Here is a 12,270-nt window from a genome sequence, read left to right on the forward strand (position 1 = left end):
TGTTATATATTGCATACTCTGTGTAGCCAATGGGAACTACAAACACATAACGCTTATATGAATTTTTTCCTATAACTAGGTTAAACTAGAGATAAAAAATGATTGTAACTTATAGATTCTGTAGTTATGTATTAACAATTTAAATCAACTCTTTGAAAATATAGATACCCCACAAGGAAGGGGAAAAAATCTTTAACATTGGGAAAAGGAGTAGAGAATTTTAGGATATATGATAGAGATAATATAATATCATTGGCAAATCCAAAGTTGATGAGAATTCTAACTGCAATCTGAAATTTAAACCATTCAACTGTCAGGATTTTAAATGGAAATGTATTACAGCCCTTGTGCCATTTACCTGTATGAGAGGTGTGGGTGTAATGTTGAAACTTCTTATTACCTAAAGAACCCAATACCATACTACTTTTTAAAAAATGTAATAACAACTCTAGGTAATGTAAATGCAGCAAGAAGAATGAAATTAAGACTTATTAAAAGTTAAAATGGCATGCCAATAAAGCTGTAAGAACAATTAAAATCTAGAAAGACCCAGAAAAAATAAATTTGGTAACTGTTTAAAAAAGCAACTAGCTGAAATGGTACGTATCCATCCATAGACTTATTGGCGATGGAAAGTGGGCTGAAATTTTAAAGACCTGATGGCGGTTTTGCATTAGAATTTTATTAAGTTAATTGCATTTTTTAAAGCAAAGTCATTTAAAAAAATTTATCCTTGGGGGTAGTTACAGAAAACCCAGACGAATGGTAAATTTCAGAAATTTGGAGTAATTTAGGGAGAACTAAGAACTATTTAATTTCTAAACCAATGGGTGTTTAAGATTTATGATCTCTCCCATAATTACAAACATGCATTATACATCATTTTATGTTAATGTGTTGCTGATGCTCTGCAACGTTTACACAGTTTTGTAGCAAAATATTTTATAGAATTCAATCTAACCAACGTTTGGGTGCCTACTTCTGGCAAATCAGTAGGGAAGGTGAGTGGAAGTGATTGAGGTGAAAGCACTGGAATAATGAAGTGACACAAACTGGCTTCGTTAAAGGTAGTCATTTTAAGTGAGCTACAGAGTGAACTGTTCTTCAAATATATGTAGTGTTCACTTGTCTAACAGCAATTCTAAATAACCTTTTAATCAAAGAAGTACTTATGCCAATATATTTAGTCCAGAAGAATATACTTGACACTAGTTAAGTGAATGGCTTACACAAAGGAGATAGTGTTACATTAAGCTTCATTAATAATAAAACTGACTATTAGCATTTTGCAAGGAAGGCTAGAACTGATTTCCTCTGTAATGGGCAAAGTTAAATAACTATAGCTCATAAGTTTTAAGTCAAATACTGCTCATTCATTGCTCCTGATCTTGTCAATACTTGCCGTAAAGGTTTGGTCCCAACACAAGGCTGATAAAATGGTTTTTATCAGACCATAAATAACAGCTTTTCAGTAGAGTTGCACTTCTTTTCACACTGGCCTGTTTGATTTCTGATAATTTGTACTGCTGACTGTGCTTACCTGTTTTTCAATAGCTACAATCGGAGTGACTTCTTGTCCATATGGTGATAGGTAAGTCTCCTTGGAGAACATCTTTGACAAACTACCCTATTGATCTCTGTAATTCTCTGCTGCTTGCAGCATTAAATAGAGCCTTGATTTCTTGTCTGATGTGCTCACTGTGTAACAATTAAGCAAATGTAATATTTTCTTGTATTACATGAAAATCAATAGACCTCTTGCTCTCATGAAGTTGATCATGGTAAAGGATGAACTCAACAATGGCTGAGGGCATGGTTCAAATATTTAAAATATCATTCCTTGGATTTATGAAGTCTTGTAGTGAACCGTTTAGTCTGAAAAAATTCTTCTCATTGAACAGCAATGGTTCAAGTTTTTTCTTTAAAGTTGGATATTACATCAAAGTATTGTGGCCTAAAAAGGATAAAATATAAATGCTGGAGGCAGGAGATTGATTCTATTTTTAGCAACAGTGCTATCTTACTTTTTGACCTCAGGCTAATAACTACTCCTTTGTATCTTAGTTTTTTCCACCTGTAATCTAAGAAGGACAAAACAAGAAACCTTTCTGCCTTAAAATGTATCATGAATGTGCTTGTAAGCAAATGTCCGTTTTACCTTAATTTCAGAAAAGCTGGTTTTGTAATCCTCATTCTTGTGTCCCATATATATTTAAGTTTAAAAGACTTCATCAATAAAAGGATTTTTTAAATAAGTGAGAGGAAGGGAGGAGGAGACACAATGAAGGCAGTTTGTGCGAGTGTGCCTGTGCGCATGCTGGTTACGCCTGAGATGGCAAGGAGGGTTCTAAGTGGACCCAGCCCTTCTGGATAGCAGGAGTTTTCTTAGTTGAGGCAACAGACAGCTTTTCTGCCTACACTTCTTTAATGGGATTTTTAGTCTTCAAAATAATCCAGGCAACTATTTTTTGAATGAAGATGAAGTTTTATTTTAGTTTAAAATCTTGCATCTCTTCTATTGTTATTTCTATACAAATCAATTATCAAGTGTTGGAAGAAGTTTCTAGTCAAAATTCGTAGTTCCTGTATAAGTTGTGAACCACCATGAAGATGCAGTAACAGAGTTGGGAGCAAGAAAGAGGTTGCTAATTAAAAAAAAAAAGAAACCCTAGTTTCTCAGTGCTAATGGCTTAACATACCAAATTGTACAAATAGTTATAAGTTCGTTCATCATACATATTTGGCCACTAATATTTTGCTTATTGTTGACCAGTAAAAATGGAAACAATTATTAAAAGCTATGTGTATTTCTTTTAAAATGTACATTTTATTTTGTCATTTATATTTATATCACTCAAAATTATAATTACAGATCATCTATAATTCTTCACAAAATATCTCTTAATTCTATTAAAGAATGAATGTTGTTTGAATGAGTGGAGTGACCTAAAGACAAGGATCTGGGTTTCATTTCATTTAAAAGCTAATGCAGATAACAGAAACCTTATCCTAAAGCTAGTGGATCGGGTATCTACTTTTTTTCAGCACTTACCATTCAGACAGTAATGACGTTTGGGGGCATCTTAACCTAAACAAGTACTTAGCATTACATCTCACCTGGGTCAACAGTCTAGGGTATCAGAGTTAAACTCTGTTACTGTAAATTAATGGAAAATGTAACTGCACTTTGCTGAAAGATCAATGTCCTATAAAGGCTGCACAATCAAATCTTGTTGCAATGATTGAGGTCTTTAATTGCCTTTCAAAGATAAGGTGGTAATCAGCACAGCTTTAACTGATCTTTTTTACTAGTTCAATTACATGCTAATGACTAGTGCCAAGTCAGAATCTTTAACTACTTATACTTATTAAATCTTATGTTAGTAATGAAAAATTACTTTAGCTTACACAATCGATAGAACACACATCTTAATTACTGTATTTCACTTTTATACCATTTTATGTGCTTGACAAATGTTTCACAAGAGCTTTCCCAACAATAAGAAGTGTTATTAGTAGTGACCACAGTCCACAGAGTATTTTTCTAATATAAATTGGAGATCAGATGTTGAGAAAAAAAATTCTTTAAATGAAGATGTGGATAAAATAGTTTCCAATGACACAAGCTCGGCCATCCAGCGACTTCTCAGACCTGTTTTGCTAATTGAGAGTACATTTAATACAACTCTAGGTGCACAGGCTTCAGTACGTGTGGCACGCCGGCTCAGTAGTTGTGGCTCGCGGGCTCTAGAGCACAGGCTCAGTAGTTGTGGTGCACAGGCTTAGTTGCTCCGCAGCATGTAGGATCTTCCTGGACCAGGGATCACACCCGTGTCCCCTGCATTGGCAGGTGGATTCTTAACCACTGTGCCACCAGGGAAGCCCCTAGTAAGTGTATTTCTAAGTTCAGTTAGCTTTCTAGTAAAGAAACTGTGATTTCATATACTGCCTTCTGTAAAAATCTCCTATTTGGGGAAAGGATAAATGTTAGAAAAGGCAAATGACAAAAAAAAAAAAAAAAGTTAAGTTGGACATCATCAAAATTAAAAACTTGTGTTTTAAAGGACACTATCAAGAAAATAAAAGACAACTGATAGAATGGGAGAAAATATTTGCAAATCATATATATGATAAAGGGACCTGTAGCCAGAATATATAAAGAACTCTTCTAACTCAACGCAACTGAAAAATAGTTTTGGACAGATATTTCTCCAAAGAAATTATACAAATAGCTACTAAACACATGAAAGGCGTTTAACTATTAGGGAAATGCAAATCAAAACCACAATGAGATACCACTTTATACCCACTAGGATGGCTACAATCAAAAAGACATAATAACAAGTGTTCGCATGAAATGTGGAGAAGTTGGAACCCTCATACATTGCTAGTGGGAATGTAAAATAGTGCAGCCACTTCGGAAAAGTTTGGCCGTTCCACAAAATATCAAACATGGAGTTATCATATTACACAGCAATTCTGTTCCTAGGATACATACCCTAGAGGACTGAAAATATGTTCACACAAAAACTTGTACACAAGTGCGCATAGCATTATTCATTCTAGCAAAGAAGTGGAAACAAATATCAACTGATGAATGGATAAAAATAAAATTTGGCATATTCACACAACAGAATATTATTCAACCGAAAAAAGCAAGGAAGTACTGATCCATGCTACAGCATCGACAAAGCTTTCTTGAAAACATTACACTAAGTGAAAAAAGCCCATCATAAAAGCTCATACATTGTGTGATTCCACTTATAGGAAATGTCCAGAATAGGCAAATCTATAGAGACAGAAAGTGGATTAGTGATTGCCTAGGACTGGGGAGGTTGGTAGGAAATGGGGAGTGACTGTTAATGGGCACGGGGATTCTTTTGGGGGTGATGAAACTGTTCCAAAATTGATTGTGGTGATGGTTGCACAATTCTGTGACTATACTCAAAACATTGAATTGTACACTTTAAATGGAAGAACTGTATGGCATGTGAATTATCTTTCAATAAAGTTGTTAAAAAACTAGTAAAGGGGGGAGGGGAAGTGGGCAGTTAGTGTTTAATAGGTATAGAGTTTCAATTGTGTAAGATAAAAAGAGTTCTGGAGATAGATGATATTGATGGTGGTACAGTAATGTGAATGTACTTAATAACACTGAACTGTACACTTAAAAATGGTTAACATGGGGCTTCCCTGGTGGCACAGTGGTTGGGAGTCCGCCTGCCGATGCAGGGGACACAGGATCGTGCCCCGATCCGGGAAGATCCCATATGCCGCCGAGCAGCTGGGCCCGTGAGCCACGGCCGCTGACCCTGCGCGTCCGGAGCCTGTGCTCCGCAACGGGAGAGGCCACAACAGTGAGAGGCCCGCGTACCGCAAAAAAACAAAACAAAAAAAACAAACAAAAAAAATGGTTAACATGATAATTTCTGTGTGATGTGTATTTCACCATAAATAAAAATAAAATTTAAAAATTAGTAAAGGATTCATTATTAGTATGATAAAATATAACTGACTGCATAATTTCTATAGAAAATAACTGTTTAGAAAAATGTTAGAAATTAAAAGAGGTAAAACATTAACATCATTTTATATGTTGTATTCTTGGAATTTTTAAAATTTTAGTATGAAACCTAGTTTTTATTTTTTTAACATCTTTATTGGAGTATAATTGCTTTACAATGGTGTGTTAGTTTCTGCTTTGTAACAAAGTGAATCAGCTATACATATACACATATCCCCATATCTCCTCCCTCTTGCGTCTTCCTCCCAACCTCCCTAACCCACCCCTCTAGGTGGACACAAAGCACCGAGCTGATCTCCCTGCGCTATGCGGCTGCTTCCCACTAGCCATCTATTTTACATTTGGTAGTGTATATCTGTCCATGCCACTCTCTCACTTTGTCCCAGCTTACACTTCCCCCTCCCCATGTCCTCATGTCCATTCTCTACGTCTGTCTCCTGTCCCGCCCCTAGGTTCTTCAGAACCTTTTTTCTTTTTTTTAGATTCCATATATATGTGTTAGCATACGGTATTTGTTTTTCTCTTTCTGACTTACTTCGCTCTGTATGACAGTCTCTAGGTCCATCCACCTCACTACTAATAACTCAATTTCGTGAAACCTAGTTTGAATTAAATAGATGAAATCTCATTTGGGATCATTTTTAGTAGCATTAAGAAAAGGGTATACTTGGTTTGAGATACTTTAAGGCCAGGGACTGCCCTGGCAGTCCAGTGGTTAAGATTCCGTGCTTCCACTGCAGAGGGCATGGGTTCATCCCTGGTCGGGGAACCAAGATCCTGCATGCCGCGAGGCACGGTGAAAAAGTTTTTTTAATTTTAAAAACTTTAAAAAGATAAGACCAAAGAAAAGTATGTAAAATGTTAGTAAATGAAAATATCCTCTTTTAGATCCTAGTTGCTAGATAAAGAATATCAGCTACTACTAGAATGAGGTTTTATATAGTATTGCTTATAGCTATTTTAGTTGCACTTATATCATTTTAAATACAGTTTATGAACATTGTACTACTCCATTATATTATTAATTTATCTTCAGTAATATTTATGATATCAATTTAAACGCTGTAAAACTTCATGAAAAGTAGCTTAAACAAGGATTTTGATAAACAAAAGCTTTCAGTTTTTAAAAGCAAATCATGTACTTCTTAAGGAAGATTTGAAGTATTTTGTTGTTGTTGATAGAATTATGAACCTTATAAACTCGGTATTTTTTAGTTAACCTAAATACATAAATCTATTCGAATTCATCTTATGAAAAGAGATATGTCATCAGATATATGATCATTATATGCTTTAGTGATTCATGGACCTTGTTACATACATTCTTTGTAATGTATGAATTATTTAGTAAGAAAAATCACAATAATTTTGTTGTTACTCAAAAATTTATGGGTTGGCAGAAACAATTATGCAGCCCCTGAAGCTGGTATGTTAAGGTAACATCATTAACGCTACATAGTGTGATTTTTTTAGTAGTTATTTGACATAACCTTTACTGCTTTTGCTAGAATATATCAGTAATTTTATAACAAGCTGTCTGTAAGCAGAATATTGAATTTATTAACCACAAAGTGATTCATTTTACTCTATTTTCATATAAGTGCATAACTTAAAATCAGATCTAAAAAGTTGTCTACCCTAACCCTAAAGGAAAAATAAAAATATACAAAATAAAAATCCGTACTCTAAAATAGGTGTGAATTTAAAACTCCATTTAAGGAAATTGGATATTTTTATTTCAAAAAATGTATATATTTATGAATTGGATTAAAATAATTCATAAAAGTAGGAGATTAGGGCTTCCCTGGTGGCATAGTGGTTAAGAATCCGCCTGCCAATGCACGGGACATGGGTTTGATCCCTGGCCCGGGAAGATCCCACATGCCGCAGAGCAACTAAGCCCGTGTGCCACAACTACTGAGCCTGCGCTCTAGAGCCTGTGCTCTGCAACAAGAGAAGCCACGACAATGAGAGGCCCGCGCGCCACAACAAAGAGTAGCCCCCGCTTGCCTCATCTAGAGAAAGCCCATGCGCAGCAAGGAAGACCCAACACAGCCAAAATTAAAAACGAAAAAAAAAAAAGTAGATTATCTTGCAACCTTTCTTTACACATAGTATTAAGGCTCTGACTGTGAGATAAAGTTAAAATTTTAGTTTCTTATTCTTTCAAATATCCAAATTTTATAAAATGAAAGGACCAAGAATTTCAAAGTTTGAATTAAAATCTAAATAGTGTCACTTACTTTTAGATTACGTTAAAAATCAACAGTCATTCATTCATCCTACAAATCTTTTGCATTGACCATGTTGAAGGCAAATTTTATTCAATACTAATTTTACCTGTCAACAGAATCTAGTAGTTATGAATCTATATCCAAGGTCCATTCAAGCCATACTGAAAAAGACTACTTCTGTACACAGCTGGAAGAGAACAATGTGTTACTAATTTTTGTATTTCCAGTATCTGTCATATAATGAAGGCTCTATGTCAAATGAACATGTGATGATTCAAAATTAAAAAGAAAACATGCCTTCATTTTTAAGAGCTTTAAGAAAAGGATACTTTAATTGGAAATCATATGGATTCTTTACAAGAACAGCAACAAATTTTGAAATATTATCTCAGGTGTAATGAACAAACTTACACTGTTCCATGCCTTCTGAAAAATAAAAGATTGGAATCTTGTTGCGTTATCCTTTTGAGGCATCTCAAAAGGTGCCATCTATTTTCTCATACAGGAATTTTACTATTTTAAAGTCAAACAGAATGATGTGTAGAAGTATGTGAAATGAAACTTAATCAGAAACTACTAGGATGAGTTAGACTTACTCTTTTTAAACAGAACTAGAAATAGTGTGTTGGTAACAAGGAGACAAGAAGAATATTTTAATTGATTTGGCAAAAAATGGAATGGGGTGCCTCTTGAGGAAGTGAGTCCCATTATTGGAGATGTTCAGAGAGGCTGTATGACAATTCCTTAGGTAAATGTGGAGAGAATTCTTGAATTGGGCAGAAGATTAGATTGGTGATTTTGTGAGTTTCCTTTAACTCTGAAATTTTATTATCATTCTTTCATGCCTGATTTAGCTTGATGTTTATTGCTGTTCCAGTATGTGTGTAATACAAAGAACCTTGTTTTGGAGATGAAAACTATGGTTTAAGTCTTGCTATACTATCACTGGTTGAACATAATTGAGAAAAATTAGAGCCTTCTTAGTGTCTCCATATATACAATATACAATAAGGAGTTTATCTACATATCTTACATATTGTTTCTTTGTGCCAGGTCCTAGACTAAGCACTTTACACATATTAGCTCCCTTAATCCTATTTTTATTCCCATTTTTTAAGCTGTGGAAACCAAGAAGTCTTGCTCAATGTCACACACGGTGAGTGTTATTCCAGTCCCTGTAACTTGTCTACAGAGTCCAAATTCTTAACCATTACTCTATACTTCCCTACGATGCACAGGATAACGAAGGGAGACATGCTTTGCAAGCTCTAAAGCCCCACAAAAATGTGAGATATAGTTTGTTGGTTAATATAAAGAAAAGAATATAGATATGTTTAAACCATCAAAAAAAGGGAAATAAAGCTTAAGTGATTTGTAGGAACACCAGCCTACTCTACCTGAGGGAAAATGTATTACGTAGAAATTAAATCCAATGACATCATAAATTAATAAATTAATTCATGTTACAGCATCTAAAATCCATAGCACATACTTGGCGCTCTATGAATATCTGTTGAACTGTTGCTTCTGCTTCTGCATGAGTGCTGGAATTGCTGCCACTGTTCTTTTCCATTCCTGCCACAACACAAAAGAGCAGGCTTTCCCATCACACTTTCAAGGGTTTGTCTCTTACCACTTTTTTTTTTTAATTTTTAAAAAAATTTATTTATTTTATTTATTTATTTTGGCTGTGTTGGGTCTTCGTTGCTGCGTGCGGGCTTTCTCTAGTTGTGGCGAGCAGGGGCTATTCTTCGTTGCGGTGCACGGGCTTCTCGTTGTGGTAGCTTCTCTTGTTGAACAGCATGGGCTCTAGGCGAGCGGGCTTCAGTAGTTGCAGCACTTGGGCTCAGTAGTTGTGGTTCGTGGGCTCTAGAGCGCAGGCTCAGTAGTTGTGGTGCACGGCCTTACTTGCTCCGCTGCATGTGGGATTTTCCTGGACCAGGGCTCAAACCCCTGTCCCCTGCATTGGCAGGCCGATTCTTAACCATGGCGCCACCAGGTAAGTCCCATCACTTTTGTCCATGCTTCTTCATATCCTTTTTTTAAACTAATGGATATTAAGCACTATGAAGAAAATGCTTATGTTTATTTTTCAGTTGTTATTGTAATAACAATAAATTATATCTTTTTCAAATTAAAATTTCTAAGACATTATTACAAGTATGTAGAAATGCAACTTATTTTTTAAAAAAACTTTTTATTTTGGAATAACTTTAGATTTACAGAAAAGTTGCAAATATAGTACAGAGAGTTCCCATCACCCATATTCCCCTAATGTTAGCATTTTACATAATCATTGCACCTATGTCAAAACTGAAAAGTCAGCATTGGTACATTATTACTAACTAAACTCCAGACTTTATTCAGATTTCACCGGTTTTTCATTACTGTCCTTTTTCTGTTCCAGGATTCCACTGAGGATCCCACAATACATTTCATCGTCATGTCTCCTTAGTCTCCTCAGGTCTGTGATAGTTTCTTTGCATTTTGTTTTTTATGACCTTGGCAGTTTTGAGGAGTATTTGTCAGGTATTTTGTAGACTGTCCCTCAGTTTGGGTTTGTCTGATGGTTTTCTCATGATTAGATTGGGGTTATGGGTTTGGGGAAGAAGACCCCACAGGTCAAATGCCCTTCTTGTTGCATCATATAGGAGAGTACATGACATCAACATCACATCACTGGTGATGTTAACCTTGATCACTTGGTTAGGATGGTGTCTGCAAGATTTCTCCACTAGAAACTTACTGTTTTCATCCTCTATTCTCATCATATTCCTTTAAATCAAAATCAACAAGTATTGGGAATTCCCTGGTGGTCCAGTGGTTAGGACTTGCCACTTTCACTGCTGGGGCCCGGGTTCAATCCCCGGTTGGGGGACTAAGATCCCTCAAGCCACGTGGTGTGGCCAAAGAGAAAGAAAGAAACAAAAAACCCCCAAATCAACAAGTATTTGAATGATATATGTAGGGACCCACACCCGGCACTGAAGAAGACAAGTGGAATTTTTGAACACAGGAGGCAGTCAACATTTGTTATAAAGTTTGTGGTTCAGTGGGAGTCTATAATTGTTGTGGTCTCAGTCTCCACGATGGCAGTGGTTGTGGAAAGGCCAAGGAGCAATTGCGGCTCAAGACAGGCAGGAGATGCACATGGTAGTTGCATTCCTATTACTCAACCCACTTTGCCTTCAAAATCCAGTCATTCATTTAACAAATATTATTCAAGTGCCCACTGTGTGTCAGGTACTATTTTAGGTACGAGGGACATGGCAGTGAATAAAACACATACCGGTCCCTCCCTCGCCAAGTTACAGTTTAGTGAGGAGACAAATACAGGATTGAGACATGTGGCATGGTAGATAGTGGTGAGGGCCAGGAGAAAAGTAAACCAGGGAAGGGGACCAGGAATTGTGCACACCTGCGTGCTCGCATCTGTGGGTGGGGTGGGTTTGGGGCTGGTTTTCAAGACTGTGCTAAGGGAAGGCCTCAACACGAAGGTGGTTTTTAAGTCAAGATCTGCAGGAGGAAGGGAGCCATGTGAATATTGGGATAAGAGCAATCCAGGGAGAGGAAAGGGCAAATGCAAGACCCCGAGGTGGGATGTCTGATATGTTCAAGGAAAAGTATGAAGGAGGCTGGTGTGAATGACGTTTGAGAGATCATAAGGCCAGAAGGTGTGGAGGGCAGACTGTGTAGAGTTTTGTAGGTCAAGGAAAGGACTTTAGTTTTTATTCTGTACAAGTTAGGAGGCCATCAGAATAGTTTTAACCAAAGGGGTGACTTGGTATTCTAACCCTGGTAATTGGGTTGAGCATAGATCATTGGTAGCAGTGGCAAGAATGGAAACAGAACTTTAAGAGAGAAATATAATATAAATGTAATGGTAGTTTGGACTGGGATAGTATCTGAGAAGCAGTGGGAAGGGATCAGATTCTCCGTTAAGGATTGGAGTTTGGGAGCAATGTAAAAAGATATGAAAGAAAACATCTCTGAACTTATAGTAGTAAAATGTTAATTTTCCTCATTTAAAAATTACTTTATAACAAAAAAGATAAATAAGCCAATTTAAAAACGGGCAAAGGACTTGAATAGACAATTCTCCAAAGAAGATATACAAATGGCCAACAAGTATATGAAAAGATGAACATCACTAATCACTAGGGAAATGCAAATCTCAACCACTTTGAGATATCACCTCATACTCATGAGAATATGGCTTCTAACAAAAATATAGAAAATAACAAGTGTTGGTGAAGGTGTAGAGAAACTGGAACTCTTGGGCTACTGGTGGGAATGTAAAATGGTGCAGCCATTGTGGAACATGGCAGCTCCTCAAAAAGTTAAAAATAGAATTGTCATATGATCCAGCAATTCTACTTGTGGGTATATATCCAAAAGAATTGAAAGTACAAATTGAGTTCGTTTTGCCCATAGTACTATCAATAAAAACCATTTTAACAAATCATGAGTTCATAGAAAATCTCTGGCCTTGTGGTCTATTTTCTCAAATAA

This window comes from Aethalodelphis obliquidens, unplaced genomic scaffold (genome assembly GCF_003676395.1).
Source record: "Aethalodelphis obliquidens isolate GAN/ISIS:26980383/991018 unplaced genomic scaffold, ASM367639v1 scaffold26, whole genome shotgun sequence".
Taxonomy (NCBI): domain Eukaryota; kingdom Metazoa; phylum Chordata; class Mammalia; order Artiodactyla; family Delphinidae; genus Aethalodelphis; species Aethalodelphis obliquidens.